Source organism: Ictidomys tridecemlineatus, chromosome 1, assembly GCF_052094955.1.
Source record: "Ictidomys tridecemlineatus isolate mIctTri1 chromosome 1, mIctTri1.hap1, whole genome shotgun sequence".
Taxonomy (NCBI): Eukaryota; Metazoa; Chordata; class Mammalia; order Rodentia; family Sciuridae; genus Ictidomys; species Ictidomys tridecemlineatus.
In genome coordinates this window covers 27,141,788-27,168,134 of record NC_135477.1, presented here as the reverse complement: position 1 = coordinate 27,168,134, position 26,347 = coordinate 27,141,788, and the positions used below count along the sequence as shown (strand labels likewise).

The following is a 26,347-nucleotide window of genomic DNA, read 5'->3' as shown; positions in this document are numbered from 1 at the left end:
CCCCTCTTACACTTTAGTCCTTATGATCGGAAAGCGTTAATGCTTCTCCCTAGAACCTTTCCCTCTACCCGAAAATAACTCAGAAGCAAAGAAGAATCTGGTTTAAAATACTTTTACTGACTGACCTACTCTGTTAGAATGAGTGCGTAATCACTGAGAAATACACACCCTAGAAGGGTACTGAAGTCACAAACTTGCTGAATTACATGATTCATGTGTGAGACCAGAAAGCAGGGCTTCACATGCCCTATTTTGCGTATAATTTGGTGGATTTCATCTTGGTCTCCCCTGTCCTGCACATACCATTATTATTCATTCAGGGCCATTTGAGAAGCCTGAGCATCTATTTTGAAATTCAATCATTAATGGCTTCTATAAGCTGTCCCACCACTCCAGATGGAAGTAAAAAAGAACTGCAGAGGAAATCAGTATACAGATGAGCTTGACAGAAAACAGGAAATTACTGTCCAAATGGCATGACTTCAGGGACATCAGAAAAGTCTGCTGTGGAAACAACCCCTTCTTCTTTCTTGGCTGATGAATGCCTGCATTTCTACCTCTGGAGAGATGCTCTGTTTGAAATATGAATATCTTTGGAAAGATAATTCTCCAAACCCTTCTTTATATAAACTCTGTGAGGAAAGTTCTCAAATGCATCACTAAAACATAGAAATATACATGAAATATATGAATTCATACCAAACTCTCTAGTTCCACTTATCTAAAATTAAACAAACCATCTGTTTCTCACAAGTAGTTTCGCTTTCTAGCTTGCCTATGTATGACACTGGCAGTGGTGTCATCTAAATATTCCATCTCAAGCATTAAAATATGGAACTTGTCCTTTATTCTCAGTAGCTGACAGTACACTAATAACAACAGCTACCACTTGATCATCTGCATGTACCAGATGCTAAGCCAGGAGCCACAGCAAGATGGACAGATAGCAAGGCTCCAGGGCCAAGGTGCCTGGGCTCAGATTCTACCACCACCGCTAAGCATTTACTTACAACCTCTTTTGTTGACTCCCTGGCCCATTTTCTTTCTACTACAAACATTGTTTCTCTTAAATATCATTGCCTTTCCATCAAAATCTTCCAGACCTCCATTTTCCTGTTTCCCCAACATTTTATCATGAAAATTCCCAATCAGTGAGTTTGAAAGAATTTTATACCCACTGCCTAGATTCTACCAGTAACACCTGACTGCCATTAACTTATCATATGTCATCCATCCTTTTATCCATTTATTGATTCATATTTTTTGATGTTTTTAAGGCATTCTTTTTTTATGCATTTCAAAATAAACTACAGGCATTTCCCACTGAACTTTGGCATACATATCTTAACAAGAGCTCAATACTTGTTTAGTTTTTTTTTTAATTATTAAGTACCTTTTTCCTCTTTTCTTAGACAAAGTTACAATTCTTTTCTCCCCACTAAGATGTCAATGAACCTGTTTTCTCTCTCCTGAATGTTGATTTTTACATATTGCTCAGTTGCTTATGAGTTTACAAAGTCTCCCTATTTTTCATAATTCATTAACATATTCAACAAATAAATGTAAAGCCAAATGGAGTCCATCAAAATTCCAAGAAGGTTAACTCAATATTCTTTAAATGTTTATTCTCTGATCTTGGTGGCTGACAATAACATTTAGACTCTCCTCTAGTGCCCTAAGCAATTAAACTCCTATCTCAGAGATTCAACCCTGCTTAAGAAAAAATAAAGCCCTATAGATAACCTGAGCACAAATTACAGGAGATAGTCTTACTCATCCAAGGGTAGGGTCAGGAGACAATTAGATCTACTGTGATTTTTCAGTGCCGCAAGGAGGTTTTAACATCTTTTATGAACTAATGCCTTTGGCCATTACCTCTTACTCCAGCTTTCCTCCCATGATATGTCCAGGAACATTCAAGATGGTGTGTCATGGTGAAGTCCCTGCCCCCAAGAAGCTTAGCTTAGCCCTGCAATCTCCCAAAACTATTCTGAGAACCCTAATTTCTTTGCTCTAAAATACAAGAGCACTGTGGTCATTATAAGCTTGAAAGAAAGCTATGGACAACATTTCCCTCTTGGAGGGGCATTTAAAAATACTCCTATATTAAAGACAGAGACAATCTAGCTAAGAATCCTTTTTAATCCCATTCTCTAGACTTACCTGACCACACCACACTTTTTTTCAGGTCATGCTTTAAATTTTTTTCAACATGCTCAATACAAGTAGGTCCAATTTAAATGGTCCCTACTCCCATTAAATACCCAGAACTCCATTTTTGTTTGCACAGTTTCTTTTACCCATGGTAGGGAGGTCCCTCTCTTTGCACATACTTAAACACTTCCCACAGCCTCATTCCTTAGAATGATGCTACTCTCCTGCTCAAGTCTCCCTCCATCTTTCACATTTTAACCCCTATCGCCCTTACTCTTATATCATCTTGTAGATTTGTGAGACATCAGATTGGACTTCTAAAAGTTAAGCCCAAGAGAATAAATGCATTAATAGAGACATGGTAAGAAATAAAATAAAATTTTACAACGTACATCACGTAGATCAAGAATCCTTCAGCAGAAGTTGAATACACAAAACATGGTATATATACACAATGGAATATTATTCTACCTTAAAAAGAAGGAAAATACTGACATATGCTACCACATGGATGAACCTCAAGGATATTATGCTAGGCACAAAAGGATAAATACTGTAAGATTCCACTTCTGTGAAGTACACTGAGTTGTCAAATTCAGAGATGGAAAGTAGGAAGGTTCACACCTGTAAGCCCAGCTACTTGGGAAGCTGAGGCAGGGGAATCACAAGTTCAAGGCCAGCCTGGCCAACTTAGAGAGACCCTTTCTCAAAATAAATAATAAAAAGGTCTCGGGATGTGGCTCAATGGTAGAGCACTTGCCTAGCTCTACCTGAGTTCAATCCCCTGTACACAAAGGAAGTGATGGAGGGAAAGAAAGTAGAAGGGTAGTTGTCAGGGGCTTGGGACGGGGAGTGGGGAGTTGTTATTTGGGTGTAACATTTCCAATTAAGAAAAAGAATATGTTCTGGAGTAGGATGATGATAATGGTTACATATCAATGTAAATGTACTTAATAGCACAGAATTATACACTTAAAATGGTAAATTTTATGTTCTATACATTTACCACAATAAAATGTTTTTAAATGTAGGTCATAAAATGTGACAGAATATGAAAGGTGCCCTGGGAACTTCAGCTATTTTTAATAAGCAACATATCTACAAATCTGGACAGTTTGTTAAGAATTACCTGAGATCACAAACTATTAACTTTTACCCTGATAGATACTGATATCAACCAGCTTAATAAGTAATTTCTATGCAGACTTTGGGGTAAAGGTCTGAACTTGGAACAGTCTGTGGGTTCTGAACATTTGCCCTTCTAGTTCCGCTGTCCTCTACCCTGCTCTGTGTCTGGGAGGCTGACCACAAGTATTGCACCCAGTCCTCCCCTGGCCTCTGGCTTCCAGCTGGGATCAGTTCATGGGTGGTACCAAAGGAGACTGAAGGCAGAGGCATCCTGAGGTTGGGGCATTTCACTCCCCTGGCTCTTTCTCTGCTGCGTTGTGAGTTGGCTGTCTTCTTTCAAAGACCTGGGCTACCATCAGAAAGCCCCATCCGAACAGCTCTCTCCAGTCAGGTACTGTCCTGTTCCCTGGCCCTTCAGCGGGAGGGCAGCTCTCCTGCTAACCTTGGTACATGGCACAATCCTTTAGTATTTTCCCTACATCTGTTCATTCTGTTTTAAGATGGACCTCCTCAAAATTACCCAATTGGAATGTGTTTCTGCTTTCTGCAGGGCCCTGGAGTGATACACACCCAAAAGGATTCTTAGGATTTATGAGCACTATGCATGAGAAGAATGGAGATAGAGAGTATAGGAGACTATAAAATAGTTTCCTAAAGCTACCACTGTAAATCCAGGAAAGAGAGAGAGGTGCCAGAGATACACATTTTGAAGGCTTTAAAAACATTGAGAAAAATTAATGCCTGGGTCCCAACATCACCAACCAACCAACCAATCATCAATCAAACAAACAAACAAACAAAAAACTCCAAAACCAAATTTAGCAGTATATTCGGCCAGTATATTCTTTCAAAAAGTACTGGTAACATCTTCTACTTCTCCTTTACTGAAAGGCAGCAGACTGCTGATTCTTCTCCCTCTCTGTTCTTGCCCTGGCTGGTGTTGGCACTGCACAGCTGGACTCTTACTCCCTGGGAGGAGCTGGGAAGGAGGCTCCTGTTTGCAGGGACTCTGCAAGATAGGTTCCTTCAAAAGACATGCTTTCACGAGCATCTCAAAAATTTCTATGTCTTGGAACAGAACTTTCAAAAGCAAAACATGACCTTTGGGGAATTGAGAGTCCATTTTAACGATTTCAAGTCCCAGCAGTGAGAAGGAATATTACATCTCAGAAGCAATTGCATGTTTCTCTTATACTGGACAACACAGGGCTAAAAGTATATATTTTTTTCTTTGTGGGAAAGGAAAAGAGGTGTTAAAAAATGAAGTCTAAAACTGCTTCAGGAAGGAAGGAAGGAAATGAAAGAAGCTAGAAAAACAGCACTTCCCCTGCTGCTTATGTCACTGGAGTTCATTTGGACAGAAGGTCAGCAATCACTGCCAGGTGATTCCTCAGAGAACTGGCAGCACATGAACAGGAGGAGTACAGCCATCCTGACCATGGTGACCTCTAGGGCTGAGAAGGATAGCTAGAGACATCTGTGGGCTCCCTCAATAGATGTTCTCCCTCCTTCCCTGAAGTGTGCTCCAGTTCAACTAGCTGTGGAATGTTGGAGAAAAGGAGAACTCTGCTCTGACTCAGATGGGATAATTATAGAAAATAGGGTAGAAGAGTAAAGAAATCTGCTATCACACATCAACGTAGAATTTGTAGTCCAACATTTGGGTTATCTCAAAGTTGTCCCAGTTTGGAAGCAACAACCTCAGCAGACTGAACAGGAGATAAGTCAGAGTTCCTGCCAACCATCAAAGAGTCCTCCAGTCCTTCTTAGGATTTGAACTGAACAACCTTCATCTAAAAACACCCAAGTACTTGTATAAAGTTTGTTTTGACAAAGACAGAATCTAAATGACAAAGCTTCAAGACTGACCCCGCCCCCCACACACAGCAGTTTTAACTAACTTAAGACTTCCACCACACCCTAGAAGTTGATGTATGTTTTCCTACATTTCCTTTTTAAAGAAACTGTTTACATATATCTATCTCAATTTTGTCTTTTCGACAAAATTGTGCTGGTGGAGAAGATCTCATGACTAATATTTCAGGATCTATAATGCTGGTGGAAATTCACATTTAAAAACATTTAACCTAGGAGTTCCTTAAGTATTCTCTCAGACTTACATTTCTTAAATCATGCATATATCTCAATTATGGGTGGAAATTTAAAAATCACTGACTCATAGTTAAATAAATTGGACATGTCTGAGCTAAGTACCTTAGTAACACATTAAAATAAATTGCTCCACTACATTGCATATGTAACAAATGTGCAGATAATCCATATGACAGTGCAGATTAAGGCGAAACTATAAAGTGAAACTTTAGGGTGTGACTGCAGATAACAAGGAGTACCATGTACATGTAAAAACAGGCAGTTTTTGAGACAGTTTCCAGAAGATGCTAAGAAAATGTATTAACCCATCATTCCAAGCTGAGAGGACAAATGTTTCAGAGATGTGCAAGGCCAGCACGGTAGTTTCTTTTCCTTATCTATTCAAGTACAAGCTAGCTTTTTGGCTACAAAAGACTTAAAAAGACATAAGGAATTTCTCTACCCTTCAGTCTATTTCAAAGTATAAAATATTCTTGATATTTTGAAAGAAAGAATCAGGAGTTAAGAAAACTGAAGATTCTGAAGCGGGGTGGGGGGTACCTAGAAAATAAACCATCCACTTAAGAGTTAAAACTATCAGAGACCATTCTCAGGAGAGATGATTCTGGGTCATTTTAAGGAGTACCAACATCTAAGCACCATGGTAATTGGGGACTTGCAGCTTTCTACAAACAACAAAACTGTCATTTGCCTTTTATAGAAACCAGGGTCACTACTAGAAAGGGACATGTATATATGGAATCTCTGGTTTTACTATTCCAGGTGAATCAGAGAATATGCCAAGACACAACACACCTAGTGAATGGCAGTTGCTCAGATGTTGTAAACCTGGAAGATTTAATGTCCTAACAGGCAGTCCTTCTCCCTGTCTCAGACAAAACAGATGCACACCTTTCTCACCCATTCAAGAAGGAACACAGGAACAACAGTGAATAAAGCTAATACTATTCTAGAAAAAATCTTGACCCACCTTAATTTATTGAAGTTATGATTTTAAAATTTTTAACTGTCATTAATAATAACTGAACACAACACACCAGGGATAAAACGACAATGATATAATCTGTTAAAGGCCACTCTCCACAAAAGAAGGAACAAAGATTTCAAACCAAATTTAAGGAAGGAGAAAAGGAAAAATATAAAACCCCATAAGAAAACTACCAGTTTGGATAGTATGTAGCATAACATTTGACAGAGAAGAAAGAAAACAAACTGTGTGTGGGTTTGGAACAACACCCAGAGGTTAGGATATCTCTATACTATCAAATCCCAGAGTAGAAACAACAGAGTGAACCTGAAACTGCAATATAAGAAAGAAAACAAGCCTATCAGTCCTGTGGTGTGTGGGAACTCAGGCCTCAACATCAACACATGAATGAGATCTCTGACAGGAGAGAAAGGAGAAAACATGATGTAAATAAAACAATACATCCATATATACACGTCCCTTTATAGTTGTGGTCCTGGTTTCTACAAATAGTATATCCACTGGAAACCTGTGAATCTGAGGGTAACATTATGAATAGTAACAAAAATGGGGGTGGGGGTGCTGGGGATGTAGCTGAGCAGTAGAATGCCTCGGGTTCAATTCCCAGTACAGCAAATAAATACAATGTATGAACTACACAGCAATAAAATTCCATCTGTACCTCAACCCATTCTGTTATTGTCATATATGTTACTCTGAAATATTTTGCAGAGGTTTTAAAGTATCTCAGTAATTTTTCAAAACTCCTCCAATCAAAGGGAGGAGTCTAATTCCCCTCCTCTTGAGTGTGAGCTATCTTTAGTAATTCACTTCTACCTAATGTGGTGGTAAGGACAGTGTGTGATTTCCAAGACTGGGTTGTAAGGCACTCAGCCTCAAGAAAAGGCTCATGTGGTGAGGAACTTAGGCCTCCCGCCAACAACCACATGAACAAGGATATCTCAGAGTCCATTAGAGTCTTCAAATGAAGACAGCCCTGGCCAGCATCTTCATGGCAACCTCATAAGACTGAGCCAGAGCCACCCAGCTGAGCTACTCCTGAATTTCCAGCCCACAGAAAATAAACATTTATTTTAAGCCTATGAATTTAGGAGTCATTTGTTATAGCACAGATGTACAATTGCTTTAAATTCTTCATGTGCTAAATCCATCATTTGGGTCATAAACATGGTCGGCTATATCTTTTTCTCTACAGTCTAAATCAATTTTATTTTTTCTTTTTGTGGTGCCAGGAACTAAACCTAGGGACCCATCATGCCAGGCAAGTGCTCTACCACTGAGCTATATTCCTATCCCTTTTTGCTTTTAATTTGGAGACAGGATCTTGCTAAACGGCCCAGGCTGGCCCCAGATTTGTGATCCTCCTTCCTCAGACTCCTTAGTCACTGGGATTATAGGCATGCACCATTTACCCAGTAAGATCACATTTTTCCTTATTTGTCATATTTTTACTTCTTGGTATTCTGATAATATTTATTGTGTGCTAAATATTGTAGATAATATGCTATAGGCAGTCTGGATTACTTTGTCTTCCATTAATGAGTGTTGAATTTTGGTTTGACAGGCAGTTAAATTACTGGACGATCCCTTGATCCTCTTAAGCTGGGCTTTATACCACGAATGGTTGGTCTATTTTGATTTTGTCCTTAGTCTCAGTGGTCTGGCCTTTCTTTGAGGGTATTGTTCTAACTGCTAACGTTGTCCTTTTGAGGTTTCAAATGAATACTAAATATTCCTCAAGGTCTCTCTACTCTGGTTAGACCAGAATTCCAACATTTTTGAGCACTGTGCACCCTCAGATACACTGTTCAACTTGTACCACACAACAGTCACTCTCTGTCAGGCCTCACAGAGGTCTGCCTTGTAAATTTCTGATCCAGTCCTTGAGAAAAGAAAAATCTGGTGTAAGACTCTGACCCAGACCCATTTTCTGTTCCCTGACCTCCAATTCTCTGTCCTACAAATCCCAGCCATCTGCAGCCCCAAACTCTGATGTCTGTCTCCTCAGCTATGAGTGACCATTGCTCTCATTTGAGCTTCACCTTCCAGTGCTGTAGATGAGAAAATGACTCCAGGCAAAGAGTCAAGGTGAATTGGGGGCTCACCTGGTGTTTTCTTTCTCTCCAGGATCACAGACCTGTGCTGCCAGGTGTTCAATGACTGAAAACAGTGTCCTCAGTCCCACCCCACCCCCCAGGCTACAGCTCTTTACCCTGGAAGTATAGGTCTCAGACCATTACTCTATTATAAACACAGCGTGCAATGGCATTTTTTTGATTTACAAGTGTTTCATATTAAAGTTTCCTGGTTAGATTAGAATGTCTTTTTGTTTGTTTTTAACTATGAAATCCCTTTGTATACGTGAATGACAAGCTTTTCCCTAAGATCAGAGCCACCATCATAGTGTAAAGACAGAATTCCACTCAGTGGCTTGGGAGGCTAAGATGAAAGATCAGGAGTTCAAACCAGCCTTAGCACTGGTGGCGAGGTGCTAAGCAACTCAGTGAGACTCTGTCTCTAAATAAAAAAAAAAATAGGGCTGGGGATGTAGCTCAGTGGTAGAGTGCTCCTGAGTTCAATCCCTGGTACCAAAAAAAAAAAAAAAAGACAGTTCCTTCTCCAGCTTTCTAGCATTCTATAGAATCAACAGATTTTTTTTTTATACCATTGGGTCCAGAAAAGGAAGAAGGGCACTAAAGATGCCTAAACTAAGTTTCCCAATAGTCAGGTGAAGGGGAGTTTAGAATAGGTAAAATATGATTTAGATAAATTAAAAAATGTCTTTATATGATAGTGTTGGGAATTCAAATTTATACTAGCAATACAGAACTAAAACAAGTTCAAGGTCAGGGAATCACTAGAGCACTGGAATTCACAATTTATCCTCATTCCTCTAACAGTACTCTGACATGCTCTAAGAAATTTTAGCCATTCCTGTGCCCATGCCCATTCACCTCTGTATTCACACCCTGCTTGGCTATTCGTGTTTATAATATATACTCTAATAGGCTGAATTGCCATTTCAAGGTGTAAGTTCCTTGCTTAGCACCTGGCTGCCATCTTAATTGACAACCATCATTTTAAGAAAAATTCCGCTTTCCACCCAAGGGCCTTTCTGGGAAGGTCTCACCACTCCCTCATACCAACCCCACCCTAACTGCAGCATTAGGCACACATATAAATCTCATCATGGGGGTGAACGATTATCTTTTATATTCCACTCAAATTGGACCTCCTCTATTTAGCTCTAGGACAAGTCCCATCTCCTGTGTGCTCTACAGGGCGGGGTTCTTCTTGTCTGTTGTATTCACTGGTGTCCATCAAGGACCCAAGCCCTGCCTGATACATAGCAGGCCTTCTAGGACACTTGAACATACTGAACTACTTCAACTCACACATTGAAATACATTCACATTCTGGAGGAAGTTTGGACTGGGCAAAGGGGAAGAGGGGAGAAGGAAAGGGGGTAGGTAAGAGGGTGGAATGAGATGGACATCATTACCCTAGGTATGTGAATGATTGACAAATGGTGTAACTCTGTATCATGTACAGAGAAATGAGAAGTTGTGCTCCATTTGTGTATAATGAAACAAAATGCATTCTGCTGTCATTGTATAACTAATTCAAAAAAGTTTAAAAATAAATAAAATACATTCATATTCCCCATGACCATGCTACTCTTCCCCACAGCTCTGTACAGGGCCTCACAGGCCTCGCTTCCAGGTTGGGAAGGCTGGGCTTTGGTTTTTTAGGCAATTGGAAACACCTAAAGATTTCTGATTAGGCAAGTATAATGGTGGAATTAGAATTGGTTGAAAGTATCTGAACACCCCACATTTAAAAAAAAAGAAAAAGAAAAAATGTGTGTGTGTGTGTGTGTGTGTGTGTGTGTAAATTTTTTCAGACAAAGATAAAGAATAATCATTCTGATTGTTTTTCTTTGTATCTTTTTAAAAAAACAGATTGACACATAATTCACATGCCATATAATTCACTCATTTAGAGAGTACAAATGGGTTTTTACCATATTGACAGATGAGTGACTATTATCACCATGGACTGTAGGACATTTCAACACCTCATAAATAAATATCATATCCATTAACTGTCACTTCCCATTTCCCCAACAGCCCCTCTCCTCTTTAGCCCCATATTAACACTAATTTACTCTCCCTGTATTTAGATTTGGCTATTCTGGGCATGTCACCTAAATGGAATCCTGCAACATATGGTGTTTCTAGTGATTGGCTACATTTTCTTAGCACAATATTTTCAAGGTGTTCAGATCATTTTCAGGCAGAAATATGATCAGCTCAAAACATATGTAATAATTCAGAGTCAGACTGCCTGGATTTATACCCTAGCTCCCTCCGTTATTAGAGCTACAGAATTTGGAACAAGTTATTTAACTTCCCTCCATCTTGATTTTCTCATCTGTAAAATGGGTTTAATAATAGAACAATATTATAAGAAATTTATTTATTTTATAATAGAAATTTAAATAGCTTCCCAAATCTTCCCACTACCCACACCGGCACTCCCTGAAATTTTCCTGTACTTCAAATTTTAGTAAATATTCTATACTTGTACTTTTCACCTATCAAATGGAAATGCATGTAGGTGTCTGATTAAGTGAACTTTAACTGAGTAGGGCTACATAAAAGAGCAAATTTAAAAATAGAAATCATATTCACTATCAAATTTATTAAGTAATAACTAACTACATATTAGTTAAGAGCTCAGACTCTAAGGTCAGAATGAATTTCAATTTCTAGTTCTGCAATTTGTCAAGCTGTGACCTTAGGCAAGTTACTTGGAAACCTCTCTAAAGCTTAGTCTCCGCCTCTGTGAACTGAAGATAATAATAGTAATTTACTTCATAGGGTGTGATAAGGATTAAGTTTGCTAATGTTGGTAAAACATTTCATACAATTCCTGACAAATAGTAAGTAATGTGAGAACAGTGATGTTAAGAGAGGAGGAGGAGGAGGAGGAAGAGGAGGAGGAGGAAGACTGTTATTATCCAGACTGTAACATAAATAATACAGATGAGGCTGAGGCAGCAAGTTCTGGGAGGAGCTAACATCTCAAAAGTTTTACTGTCTTCTTGAGAGGAAGGGGGAGAAATGTGACTCCTTGTGGTTACTGGCTACCAGGACAAAGCAACTGACATCCCCCTCTACCCTAAGCTCTAAATATGAGCTATGTATTCACAACATACCCACAAGGATTTGGCAGCAATTTACAAATGAGATTCCTGGATATGGGTGCAAGAAAACCTTTGCCAAATGCCTTCTAGAGATAGAGGAGGGATATGAAATTAATTGATTTAGTCTTCTAAAAAAAATCCTCTACTTCTAGGAAAAACATTGGCACCATTGTTAAATCCTTTAAACATATCAACCTAGGATCTCACCACCTCTTCCGGGGGGGGGGGGGGGGGGGCTGCAATAGCTTCCCACTTGCTTCCTACCAGTCTCATCTTCCTCTGTCCTGTTTTCCACATTGCAACTAGGATTATCTTTGAAAAACCAAAACCTCATATTTCTCTACTGCCTGAAGTTCTTCAAGGGCTCCTTACCCTTCCTTACTTCAGGAAGTTATAAAACTCCTCTACAGACCAAAGCTCATCATAATCTGGACCTGGGCCCCAGATCTGGCCTCATTTCCTATACCTTCCTCCTAGCACACACCCTAGATTTTAGCCTCACCTCAAACTGGCAGTTCTCTGCAAGCCACGTGTACTTTTGCACCTGCTTGTTCCTTTGCCCGTGGGAAAAACACATTCAAAAAGAGAACTGAGCCAGGCATGGTGGCATACACCTGTAATTCCAATGGTTTGGGAGGCTGAGACAGGAGGATTTTGAGTTCAAAACCAGCCTCAGCAACTTAGCAAGGCTCTAAGCAACTCAGCAAGACCCTGTTTCTAAATAAAATACAAAAAAGGGCTGGGGATGTGGCTCAGTGATTGACTCCCCAGTACCAAAAAAAAAAAAAAAAAAAAAGAAAGAGAGAGAGAGAGAGAAAGAGAGAACTGAAACACAGCACAGTAACTGTTCTCATTAAACATAAAGCATGACACAGCATTACAAAACACATTACTATAATAGTTATAACCACAGGCTGCTTTTCAGTACACTGATTCTTAGATATATTGTTGTTACCCATGATCAGGTGTGAATATGAAGTGCTCACTTTTATTGTTCACTAATAATTTCAAGAAAGAACTATCTATAAACCAGCAAATTGCCTCTGATTGACATTTTTGGGTGAATAATAGTTCTATTTTAATTTTTATGCATTTCGAGTCACATTAGAAGAGAATATTGACCAAGCTTGAATCCCACCTATGGAATATAAGAAGAAAGTGTGAACATACTGGTAAAATTCAACCTGAAGATTTTAATTGAGTTACTGCTAATCAATATTCTTAATCAAAGTTAAAAAACTAAGCTTTATGATATATGTATAAGTAAAGTAAATGTATAATAAATTCATTGAATGTTTTTCCTTTCTGTCAAATTTTTAGCCTTGGTTTTTTAACTATTTGGCTTTAAAACCAGATGAAAATTCTGACATTAAGATACTTTATTTTTCAATCTGTAATTACTAACTAAACCCAAACACAGCTTCACACTTCAGCAGTTTTCATTCTTCTTACTTTAATATTGATTCATTGCCCCTGTAAAACCACCACAATTGATTAGCAGGCAAGGGCAACAATGAGTAAAAGAAAAATAAAACAAAATTGAGTTTCTTCACATCTACAATGGTCTAGTTATTGTGATTACTGAACAATATCTAGATACTACAGTAAAAACAACAGATACTGAAAATGATGGGTTTGAAAAATATATGTACAAGTGTCATGATCCACAGTCTCATGAGCTGCTCAGGAATCCAAGACTGCAACAGGCACTCATAAAGCCTGGGTCCAATGTAAACTCCCTCTCCTCTTACCTGGCCCTCTGGGGATTCTCAGACAGCTCCTGATAAGCAGATCTAAATGTAAGACAAAAATATCCCAGGGAGATTCTGGCACTGAGCCCCAGAAATCCTTAAAGCAACAAGTACTGTCTAAAAAGAAGAAAACCAGAGCACTTGTTTGCAGTTCTCTCCCCTAACTTTCAAAACACCTAGCCAAGACGGAGTAATAAAATTTCTTCCAAGGCACAGTGTGTTTAGATACAGATGGTCTGCTATAGATAATGTTATTTCCTGACACCTGGGACGTTTTGGAAGATTCCTCAGAAATGACCTTGGGGCCAGATCAAACTATATGGGCCAGTGATTTCTTTCAATTTATGGAAACCTCAATAACTTGGAACCTCCTGTAAAGACCATCACAGTAAAGGACAAAGTTAACTCACTACAAAGACAACATGAAGTTATGACAAAAACCCTTTTTAAAAATCCAGAATGTGGGAAACTGTAGAACAAATGGCCAATTTCTTCAACAAATAAATTGTACACAAAAAATTTAAATGTAGAAAGAGGAACTTATAAATTAAAAGCTACTTAAGAAATACATTAACTAAATGCAACACATATATCTTTCTTGGAATCTTATTTTTAAAAGATGAATTATTCAAAAAATGAGACAAATAGGAAATTTTGAACATTGATTAGAATCTTGATTATATTAAGGAACTACAGACATTTTTAATTATGGTGTTGTCATATATAAATAAAAAGGAATACCATTTTTTTTAAGTCAGAACAAAAACAGGTCTACAAAACAGCAAAAGGAATAGGAAAACCAACTCACTTTACAGATTTTTTTTTTTTCCTAGTAATGGGGATTGAACCCAGGGGTGCTCTACCTAGGAACCACATCTCTAGCCTTTTTTACTTTTTATTTTGAGACAGTCTCTCACTAAGTTGCTGAGGCTGACCTTGAACTTTCCATCCTCCTCTCTTGGCCTCCTAAGTTGCTGGGATTTTAAGTGTGGGCCACCTACTTAGATCTTGAATGGTGAATGCATGGATATTGGTTGGATTATTCTATGTTCAATTTTGTAAATCTGAAACACTTCATAACAAAATCTTTCCATCCCTACACAACTGATATGCTGGTGAGCCAGTCTAGCACCCGTGAGAAAGGACTCATCTCAGCAACTGCCAGGCTGCACACCTGTTACTCACTGTCCTCAGCACTAGTCCACATTGGACCCACCGTGGGTAAGAGCAGGGACCCTGGAAGCAAACAGACATGAGTCTGAACAGGGCACAGTTCTTACTGAACTGTATATGAGATTTCCCATGTATAAAATGAGGGTTATAAACAGCACCTTCTGGGCTGGGGTTGTGGCTCAGAGGTAGAGCACTCTCCTGTGTATGTATGAGGCAGTGGGTTCAATCCTCAGCATCACATAAAAATAAAAATACTATATCCACCTATAACTAAAAAATAAATGTTTTTTAAAAAATAAAATAAACAGCACCTTCCACATAAAATTATTCTGAAGATTAAATGGGTCAATGCATTTAGTACGGTAACTGGGTGAAATATTAGCTGCACTTATTGTATGATTGTTGCTGTTGTTGTTATATATTCCTTTCCTTTCACTTGAATCAAGACTGTTGGTGAAACCCACTAAAATGGAAAGAAGAGACATTTAAACCAGAATTAATAATATATTTATCCTCTAAGAAAGAGAATGAATCAGACATAATTTTCCTATATTTATCTATGAATACACCACCAGTGAAACTCCAAATCATGAACAACCACAGGAATGGGATCCTAATTAGAAGAAGTTACACTCCATGGATGTATAATATGTCAAAATAAACTCTACTGTCATGTATATCTAAAAAGAATTTTTTTAAATGAAGAAAAAAATAATATATTTATTCTTTTGGGGGGGGTACCGGAGATTGAACTCAGGGGCACTCAACCACTTAGCCACATAGAGACAGGGTCTGAGTCGCTTAGCATCTTGCTCTTTGCTGAGGCTGGCTTTGAACTCACTATTCTCCTGCTTCAGCCTCTGGAGCCACTGGGATTACAGGTAGCACCACCGAACTTGGCTATATATTTATTCTTATCATGACTGTTAAAAGAAAGAAAAAAAGACCCATTTGATTAGAGTGGAATGTGGGGACTTGGAAGTAAATCAGTGCACATAAGTAGATTTGGAGCAGACATGAGTGCTTGGTATCATGAAGAAGATTGTGGATAGCAACAAATAAGTGTCAAGCAGGAGAGCAATAAACAAAAGCAATATTTTAGCCCTGAGTCCAGCAATTTTCTCTACAGGATAGACTAGGTCTGTGTCACTGGCCTTGAGGACAGCACTATAATGTATTATTATTATTAATAGCATTCTAGCAGGGCGTTGGGGCACATGCCTGTAATCCCTGAAGCTTGGGAGGCTAAGGCAGGAGGACTGCAAGTTCAAAGCCAGCTTCAGCAACTTAGCAAGGCCCTAAGCAATTTAGCAAGACCTCAAAATAAAAAATAAAAAAAAGAGCTGGGGATATGGCTCAATGGTTAAGCAACCCTGGGTTTAATCCCTGATACAAAAAAAAAAAAGGGGGGGAGAGGGGAAGTATTCTTTATGATGCTGATACAATTTGAGATCTTGCTTTAGAATAAAGTGACTAGGTATATAAAATATACCATTCATCACGACAACTCCACCCCAGGTCTAGAACACTTATTGTTCAGAAGTGAGAGAAAAGGCAAAAAAGTGTCCACAATGCTGGTAATGGGAGGAAAGAATATGCTAGAAAAGGGAGGATGTGGGCTGTGAAGCTGGGGAGTGAAGCACAACTCGGCACATCCATTGCAACTTTTTCTGCTGATGGGGCAGGCTCATTTATCCTAAGAGAATTACTGTGTGAAAACAATGCCGAGTGTGTGCTGGGCTCAGAACCCGTGGCTGGAGGTCAGCAGTCAGCACTGACTACTCTCTGGAGGGCCCTACTCCATGGTGCATCTGTCAGCAACACACACACTCACCCTCTGCTTTGGGGAAAGTGCAGGTCCCCAGCAGGGGCTGCTGCACATGTAGCTGTGTCTGGGCTGAAGATTGACCTTGGCTGTGCAAAAGAGGTCAAGGAGGAAATGGGGACTCCCTGGAAGGGAGGCCAAGAGAACTTTCTTTCCTCACCCCTCTCTTGAGTTTTGGGCTCTGGATTCCAAGGTGCCTCTTGACTGACTGATACATTTTATGAATTCATCAGTGAGGCCAGCTATAAGCCAGGAATTGTTGGAGGTGCCTGGGATATGACCACAAACACAAGAGATTCTTGCCCTTGAAGAACTCTCTACTTGAGGGACAGGGAAGGCAGACGACTATGTTTTAGAGTGACAAGTATTAGGGCAAAATGAACCAAAATAAAACAAAGCATGGTAAACGAAGGGGTGAGAAGGAGGATAGCTGGATGGAGATTGAACCTGCCCACTGATAGGAATGTCAACTTAGGAATTCTGTCACTTCCTGCCATTTATGGCCACTTGGCCTCACCACATACCACAGCAGCAAAGATGATTAGGGAAACAAAATTATTGTGTTGGGGTTTATTTCAGAGTCAAAAGAAAAATCAATTACTATTTTCTAAAAGATGGAAGCAAGTGTGGTCTAAAGAGAGAAGGTGAAACCAAGGAACTGAACCAAAGCAAAAGGATATCAAACTCTTCCTGCTCTTCCTGCCCCACAGGATAGTCTTTGGTCTGCAGGGATTCGGACTATACTGCTCCACATTGTGATAATGGAGCTGGGCTGTTGGTATACAGTTGTTCCCCCAGGATCCCAAGTTATCTATGAGCTGGCTCATTAGTTAAAAGCTAATCCTATCTTTGTAATTGTCCCTTACCCCAATGACCAATCAAAGCAAGATGAACAAAAGTTGATGGGCTAATCCCCCAAAAGGGGTGTACAGTGCAAAAGGGGTGCAGAGTGCAATTTTAAATGTACTCCCCTCCTCCATGAACATACCTCCCCCAACTACCCAAAAAAAAGACCAGAGAGGGAAGTAAGAATGTTACAGGAATTGGACCCAGAAGGCAGGATTACAGAGTTGTTTTCTATATTTTGTGAACTTTCTATGATGAAGATGTATAATTCTTATAATTAGGGGAAAAAAACAGCTGGAAAGAGGGGTTGGGGGGAGGGAGATGACCATGGAAACCAGTTGCCCTACACCCTTGCAGTGATCATCACTGAAGACCTTCCTATGGCTCTCACTGAAGAACTACCTCACTATTTCTTGAGATATATTTAGCTAAGATTTACACCTGGATAGAGACTGATCCAGAGTAACGAAACTGTAATTTCACATATCTTATATTTATATTCGTGCTGACAGCTACAGTTATGATGCTGAACATGGATTGCTCTCTCACTCTTCATATCAGCTATTTAAATTCTGACTCTTAATAGCAGGAGAAAAAGCTGACCGAGTCATGAAATAAGCTCATATTAGAATCTTGGGATATTTACCATAAATTGATATATGTAGGTTGCAGAAATATTGAGGACTCTTTTTTATCATCTATTTGAAACTACCTCAGTGTAGATTTAGGACTTTGGCTTAGAACCTGACTGGTGCCATCTTATTTCCTGAAGGACAAATCCTGAAAAAGTTTTCAATAAGGCATAACAATCATTTATGATGAAAGCTCTAAGTAAATTAGGAATAGAGGGAAACACCTTAACTTGGTAAAAAGGTTATACTCAAAACCCAAAACAAACAAACAGAAATGGTTAGACTCCTCTTAAATTTGAGAATAAGACAAAGATGCCCCCTAGTAACTGTTTTGCATAGTTCTGGAAGTTCTGGATATTCTGTAAGGAAAGAAAAAGAAATATGAGACTTAAGGATAGAGAAGAAGCAACAAAACTATCACTGTGTTCAAAGGCTATTATTAACCACGTGGAAAAATAAACAATCAACAGACAATTTGAATAAGACAGCAAAGCCAGGCTGCACTATACAAGATCAGCTTAGAAGAATCCACACTATATTTTTTCAACTACTAATAACCAACTTGAAAATAAAGATAAAAAGAAACATGATTCACAACAGTAACAAAAGTAAGTATTCAGAAATTAATTTAACCAAAATAGCCTCCTAGACTTTTATAGGGAAAACTTTAAAGTTTTAGTAACAGGTTTAAAAATGAGCTGATAAAGTATTAAGAGATAAAATTTGGTGATGTCTACAACAACTCAAAGGGGTCAGTGGGAAAAATGTACATAGAAATATAGAAAGGAAGTAATAAAGCAAATATGGCAAAAGGCTAACGATTGGTGATTCTGGGTAAGGAAGACATAGGAGTTCTTTGTACTACTCTTAAAACTGTTCTGTTAGTTTTTAATTATTTCCAAGTTTTAAGAAATGCTAGGGGAAAAAACTCCAAATCACTGGAAAGGCATGTTACATGCCCTTGGATGGAATATGTTACCATCAAAAAGATGTCAAACTTCCCCAAAGTGATTTATAAATTTAACATAATCCCAATAAAATTCCTCAAAAATATAAATTTTTAATAACTTGGTAAACTCACGATAAATTTATATGAAAAAAATAAAAGTTGGTTCAGGAAGAGCTAAGTAAACTTTAAAATGAATGACCTGTGGTGCCAGTTATTACAACAACCACAAAGTCACTGTAATAAAATCAGAGCAATAAAAAATGGAGCAAGAACTTCAACTAATGGCACCAAAGAGAGGCTAAGAAAAACCAGTGGATCCATGAAAATCACATGAGAGGAAGGGGGTACCACACTTAGTGAATGAAAGCATGTTTTTTTTTTTTGTTTGTTTGTTTGTTTTTTTAGATGCTACTGGAACAACTAGTTCAATAAATAGCAGGAAAAAAACAGGACTGGATCAGTGTCTAACACCTCATGCAAATGTGGGCTGTAGATGCATTAAAATCAAAGGCATGCCCTAGAGATCAAGAAAGGTTTCTTAAACAAAACTTCAAAAGCATAAATCATAAGTCAAAGGATTTTGATGATTACATCAAAATTAACATTTTTTTCCCTTAGTCTGGGTGTGGTGGCATATGCCTGTAATCCCAGCCACTTTGGAAACTGAGGCCGGAAGGATTTAAAGTTCAAGGTTGGCCTGGGCACATTAGCAGACCCTGTTTTAAAAAAAGAAAAGAGAAAGAAAGGCAGTGGCAGAATGCTTGTCTAGCATGTGTGAGTTTCTGGGTACAATCCCAGCCCCACACAAAAGTAAAAGAAAAAAGAACATCATTTTCTTGATCAAGGGATGACAAATGACCAAATGAGAAGATATCTACAAAGTCTATACATGCCAAGAAGCAAATATCTACATTATAAAATCACTTTTGCAATAAATGGAAACAACTATCTGCTCCAACACAAAATGCCAAAGATATGAACAAGCAATTTACAGAAGAGGCTATGATTTCAAGAGATGTTCAAAACTGTTACTAATCAAAGAAAAACTAAAGTGACAAGACATCGCTTTGTACTTATTTGAAAAAGTGGACAGTTGAACAAAGCCAAAGGTTGGTGGAACATGAGGACATAAGAATCTCACATGCTTCTTGAGGGAGGGACAGAGACTGGTGCAGCCATTTTGGAGATGAATCTGGCACCATTTAATCAAATTCAGTCCATGCAAACCTAAAATCAAGCAGTGCTCTTCTGAATATATGCCCTACAGAAATATTATGCAGCTTTATAAGAGGAAATGTGTGAAGATGTTCTTTGCAGCAAAATATGTGGTGTTGAGGAGATGGGTCAACCTAAGTATCCATACATCACTCAGAGTACAGGTAAGAACAACTGTGGTAGATACACAACAGCAGGGAGTGTGATGCAGCACTTAGAAGCAAAGAGTCAGATGCACACATAGCAATAGGCATGAATCCTAAAAGCAGTACTTAGGGAAAAAGAAACAAAATGCACTAAAGCATTATAAATTAAAATACATAAATATAAAGCAAACACTTCCACTTTGCAAGATCCTACAGACAAAAAGATACCTGTGAAATACATTAAAATGAGCACCTATGAGACATGAGGTGAGTGGGAATGGGGCAGAGGAATTTAAAAACAAGAAATTATTTAGACCCTTTGTGTGTTATAAAAGAAGAATTCAAATGACCTATGATAAACACAAAATTAGAATTGTTTCCTTCCCAAAAGTTCCAAATTTTCCTAACAACAAAAGCTACTCTGGTTGCCAACTCTGTTGATGAGTAACAGCTTTTCATCCCTTTTCAGGCGAGAAGAGAAATTTAGGGATCAGCAAAGTATGAAAGAGATCAGCAGAGAATATTGACAGACCAGTGTTTTGTCTCATGCCCTGACAACTGGACTGAAAAGGACCTGATACCACTTGATTTGGGGTGATTCACTTCAAGATGGGTTGGTGTCAAGTTTTCAGGTCACTTGAAACCATGTGCTTTTTTAGAACCTCTACCCACACAATCCTCTTGCCTCCCTCTTGAAATATTGCACAGAAACTAGAATCTCAAAATCTTGAACTAGAGGGGCTGGGGGATATAGCTCAGTGGTACAGCACTTTCCTGACATGCAGGAGGCCCTGGGTTCAATCCCCAGCACTACTACCAAAACAGAACAAAAAATCTTTAGATAGAGGGAATCATTTTATGGAAACAAAGGCCCAGAGAAGAATTTTGGTTTAGGGTCACACAGCTAGACAAACTCCATCACTGAGCTACACCTCCAGCCCTCAACCCTTTCAACCATACTTCACCATCAGCTTCTCTGTTCAAACACCTATAAAGGCTTCTCCTTCACTCAAAGTCAAGGCCAAAATCCTTTAATGGCCTACAATGATGCACCTCTCTCCATTCTCACACCCTCTCATCTGTTGTCACTTTCTCCTCATCCACATTCAGCCTGCCTGGCCACCATGAATGATCTTGCCTTGCTGTCCCTCAAGTGTGCCAAACCTGCTATTGCATCAGAGCTGGGAACTTGCTCATCCTTTACCTCCTGTTTACTCCCTCATATCCTTGAAGTCTCAGATCAAAGTCATCTCAGAGCAGGACACAGTGGCAAATGCCTGTAATTCCAGATATGCAGGAGGTGGAGGCAGAAGGATTGCAAGTTTCAGGCCAGCTTCAACAACTTAGCAAGTCCCCATCTCAAAATAAAAAGAAAAAGGAATAGGGTTATAGCTTTGTCTGTTTTGCTCACAATTGCATCCCTGCACCTATGACAGTGCCCAGCTCATACGGGTACTCAAAGAATATTGTTGACTGAGTCAGGACCCAAATGCATCCCTCAGACTTCAGAGTCCTGCACACCCCATTTTCCCCACTGTGCCATCAATTCTCTGTAGTCATACCTTTTAGTCAGAAGACCAACAAATCCAAAAGTGAAATGACAAACTTTAATTATGTCTAATTTTACCTTCTAGGGTTACTCTTTTTAGCATCAAGGATAAAGTACCTAACCAGAAGTTAATGCCTTGGAGTGTTTAACAGCTCTTTCATTATAGAGCTGCTCTGTGATCTGGATTTAGGGCTGCTACTTTAGACCTCTCTGCCTTTCCAGGCAAAAGACTATCTCCTAATTAACTCCTGACCAACAAGACTACATTATCCTATTTTGAAAATTAGTTTATTCAGATATTTCGCTAGACAGAATATAATAAACTATCTCATATTAATTGAATTAATGTGAAAATTTTCAGCCACATTCTGAATGAATTTTAAAGATGTTTTAGCAGAAAACCTAGCACAGGAGAAGTTCACTGGCAATATCTTGTTATGATGCATGTTATAGGTAATATATTAACTAACAGAATAATACTCCTAGAAAATAAATCAAGTCTTATACCTGGTAATGAGTACACAAATCTCCATTTGCATTCTATTTTAATATTTTTTAAAAATTCCCCAAATTTAAGACTAAAGTATCTATAGTTTGAAGTACTGCTTTTCATTTACTTTAGCCCAATACAGAGTGATTTGGAAGATTGGGGATAATAATGAACTTGAGGCAGGGTGCAGTGGTGCATACCCATACTCTCAGTGGCTCAGGAAGCTGAGGCAGGAAGATCACAAGTTCAAGGCCAGATTCAGCAATTTAGCAAGGCCCTACATAACTTAGCAAGACTCTGCTTCAAAACAAGAAATAAGAAGGCTGTGGATGTAGCTCAGTGGTAAAGTGCCCTTGAGTTAAATCCTCAGTATCAATCAATCAATAAATAAACAAACTTGACGCTTCACTATGCACCATCGCAAGAGGAGTTTCCTTCTGAGACAGAAGTAACAAGTTGCCTGGCTCTGGAAGCTTCCTATATGGTAGTTTTCAAGCATAGAATAGGTAAAAAATTAACCTGGGTCACTTAACCCTTTTTTAGAAGCAGAGACTCATATAGAGTGTCACTATGTTGTAAGAATGAACACCTATGGGCTGAGGTTGTAGTTCAGTGGTAGAGTGCTTGCCTAGCAATACCACATAAAAATAAATAAATAAAATAAAGGTATTGTGTCCATCTACAACTAAAAATAATAAAAAAAGAATGAACACCTACTCTTAGATCTTAGGAGATCTTAGATGGTGATTCAAGAATCAAGATTCTTCTTGTTCTCTAAGAGAAATAGTGTAAATTCAATCAGTGCTTTTTAAGGAGGTTCTGCATTGCCACATGGATGAACCAGGAATGTGAAGAGGATCTCTTCAGGTAAGAAGTGCATTCAGAGGAGAATGGAGAGAGAAAAGAGAGATCGGCCCTGCTTTGTGGCTACAAGACAAATAACTCATACACATTTGAACAGAGTCTACAGAGATTATTATATTTCAGCCAAAAAATACAATATGAATGTATGAAGAGCCATCTCATCACATTTTCTGAGTCAGGATGTTCTTGGTTTATTGCAAAAGTTATGTTACACTGTACAGAACCTATTCCCGGGCCAGATTTAGCTCTTCTCCACAATACACCAAGTACTCCATTACAGTCTCCAAATTCAAATGAATTTAACACTGAAGTATTGGTAATCTGAAAATCACTTTTTACTTACTTTAGCCCCAAACTGACAGAATAATAATGAATTTGAAGATCCACTATGCATCATGCAGAATTTTGAAACTGTTTTTTCTTAAAACTTTTTGTTTTTGTCGCAATGAGTGACATGTGTTACATATTAACATGCAAAATCAGAGAATTTGAAAGGTAGAAGGGGAGCTTAGAGATGCCTTAATTCAATATTTTAGAGAAAAAAAAATGGGTGCTGAGGTATAAACTTAGTTGCTCATCACATTTACTCTGCCAGAATAAAGCAACACAGCACTGATTTTTTTTTTAAAGATAGAGTGAGAGAGGAGAGAGAGAGAGAGAGAGAGAGAGAGAGAGAGAGAGAGAGAGAGAGAGAATTTTTAATATTTTATTTTTTAGTTCTCGGCAACACAACATCTTTGTTGGTATGTGGTGCTGAGGATCGAACCTGGGCCGCACGCTTGCCAGGCGAGTGCGCTACCGCTTGAGCCACATCCCCAGCCCCCACAGCACTGATTTTGAGAAATCACACCTGTACTTCAGACTTACAAAACATACTAATCAGTGCTATTCACCCCTTGTAACTCAGTTATGTAAATGAGTGGACTAAACTACGCTCAAACCCTAAATAATAGAGTTCCATTAACTTGTCACACATCATAGCATCTCTAATTATGAAAAGAAAGTGTTTCAACACAACATGTTCATATTACTGTAAAAGAATTACTATAAAACAGACCTAAAGTCAGCAATATTACAGAATAACACGAGTACCAAAAATATTTACCTTTCACTACAGTATAATTGAGACAGTAAAGGATAATGAGATTGTAGTTAAAGTTGGTTTTGGCTTTGATTTTGTTTTTAAAATTTAACTCTACACGTCAAGCATTCTTCACAGTTGCTAATTTGCACCAGACCCTGGCTGTCTGGTAACTCCAATATCCCTTTATTCAAGTGACAGCATCTCTGACACATGGATGCTTGGCGGACATCAGTACCTGCAGCAGCAACACAAGTGTCTGTGGGTACCTGCAACACTCCACCATGTAATCAAAGCTGCATCTCCAGCTAAACAGGTCCTACTCTTGCTTGGGAAACTAACCATCCTATCCCCCGACACAGAATCACGGACTCCCAGACCCACGGGCAGCGTGGCTTGGCGCATTTGTAAAAGCAAAAGACTGGGCTAATGCCGAACTCTTTCCAGCTCTCCGATTCCGCCCCAGTGCCGAGTGGCAAGGCGGTGCAGTGGAAAGAGCCCCGGGCTTGACAACTCTTGAAAAGCCCACGTCCGCGCCCTCTGACTGCTCTCCAGCCCCGGGGGCCCGCGGCGGCCTGGCGGTCCGCTACAGGAGCGCGAGCCGGCCCGCGGCGCCCACCGCCCTGAGCGGGCTCCGGACGCCGAGCGCGGCGTCTCCCGGGGAAGGGGCGGCGCAGGCCCGGCCGCGCGGTGCGTCCCGCCGGGCTGCGGTACCCTCTGCCCGCGGCCCTGGACAGCGGCCACGGCCCCTCGCCCGGCCCTGCCAGGCCCCGGCCCGCCCCGGCCCTGACCTGCTCTTCGCCGCCCGGAGGTCCCTCGGCGCGGCTGGCAGTGGCGGCCGCCCGTCCCGGGCCCGCTGTCACCTCCGCCCCTGGCAGCGGTGGGCGGACCGATCCCGTGTGACTCAGCGCGCCGCCCCGCCTACCGCCTCAAACCGGGGCTTCCGCCTGGGCCGGCGCTCCCGCTGCCCGGGGTCGCCAAGCTCCGCTCCCCGCGCGCCCACCTCCCCGGCGCCCGCCCCGCGCTCACGCCCCCTGGCGGTCGGCCTGGCCCAGCCGCCCCGCGACGTCAGAGAGGCGGCGCTCCGAGCGCCTCTGCTTGGGAAACTGAGGCACTGGGACTCCGCTACTGCGGGGCATTCAGCCCTCGGGGCTGGCCGGGCTAGGAGTAAGTTCCTCACCTCACTCGAAGTTCCCTCGCCCCCACGCCAACAGTCAACTAGAAGAAAAGAACGTTCCCGTCAGAGAAGCCCAGTCCCATTCCTGTTTGTGATGCTGTCCTCTTTGCTCCCTTCAGGCAGTTTTCATTGCCCTGTCACACAATACTCGCTGGTGTTCACTTCTGTCCATTCCACTCTCTCCTGTCACCCCGCTCCCACACCACCACCGCTCCGGCCCCCATCCCCACCAGGGAAAGTCTCATACAGCCTTGAGAATTTAAGAGCAAGGACCAAAGGAATACAAGAAGTAGGCAGGGATGAGAGAACTCCCCCAAATATCTCTCGAATCCCCCACGAGATTTCTTCTTTGGGCATAAAAGATCACAGATCACAAAGTCATTTTGTTTGGCCATGTTGTTTGAATTGATGTGTTGTAAGTTTCTGGGATCTAGGAGATTCTAAAGAATGCAGCAGGTCTTTCGCCATGCATGCAGAGAAGAGATGAGCGTTTATTTTAAAAATTTCACTGGATATGTTATTTCCCTTTCCTCTGTTTTTTTTTAATCATTATGAAATTTATCATCCTAACCATTTATAAACGTGCATTTCAGTGGCATTAAATGCATTCACACCGATGCAACCATCATCACCATACCTCTCCCAAAAAGAGAGCTTTTCATCTTCCCAAAAGGAAACTGTCCCCATTCCCTACCTCCTGACAATCACCCTTCTACTGTCTGTCTCCATGAATTTCGCTATTCTGGATACATCACATGAGTGGAATCACACAATACTTGTTCTTTCTTGTTAGGCTTATTTCACCTAAAATAATGTCCTCACAGTTCATCCATGTTGTAGCATGTGCCAGAATCCTCTTTTTAAGGCTGAATAATATCCATTGTTCCTATAATACTACATTTTATTTATGCATTCATCCTTTGATGGACATTTGGGTTGTTTTTACCTTTCGACTGTTGTGAATAATGCTACTATGAAAATTAATGTATGGTATCTACTAAAGTCTCTGCTTTGAATGTTTTTTATATCTCCATCCAGAAATGAAATTGCTGGGTCAG

The 26,347-nt window shown here is 40.0% G+C and overlaps 1 protein-coding gene and 1 long non-coding RNA gene across 4 annotated transcripts in view; one reads left to right on the top strand and one right to left on the bottom strand.

Annotated features, from left to right (window-relative positions):
- The window catches only part of Dnmbp (dynamin binding protein), a 96,201-nt gene extending 71,098 nt beyond the window's left edge, over window positions 1-25,103 (bottom strand). For 2 of the 3 annotated variants that reach the window (XM_078027784.1, XM_078027816.1), the window contains exon 1: window positions 24,904-25,102. The gene's annotated coding sequence lies outside the window, so the exon portion shown is untranslated. Of the gene's footprint in view, window positions 1-24,903 lie in introns of all 3 variants that reach the window. The other variant, XM_078027793.1, reaches the window with a different exon arrangement.
- Window positions 3,403-7,048, top strand: LOC144368962 (uncharacterized). Its single transcript, XR_013428376.1, has 2 exons — window positions 3,403-3,673; window positions 3,833-7,048. It is a non-coding gene; the product is annotated as an uncharacterized LOC144368962 (long non-coding RNA).
- Window positions 25,104-26,347: the final 1,244 nt, after the last annotated feature.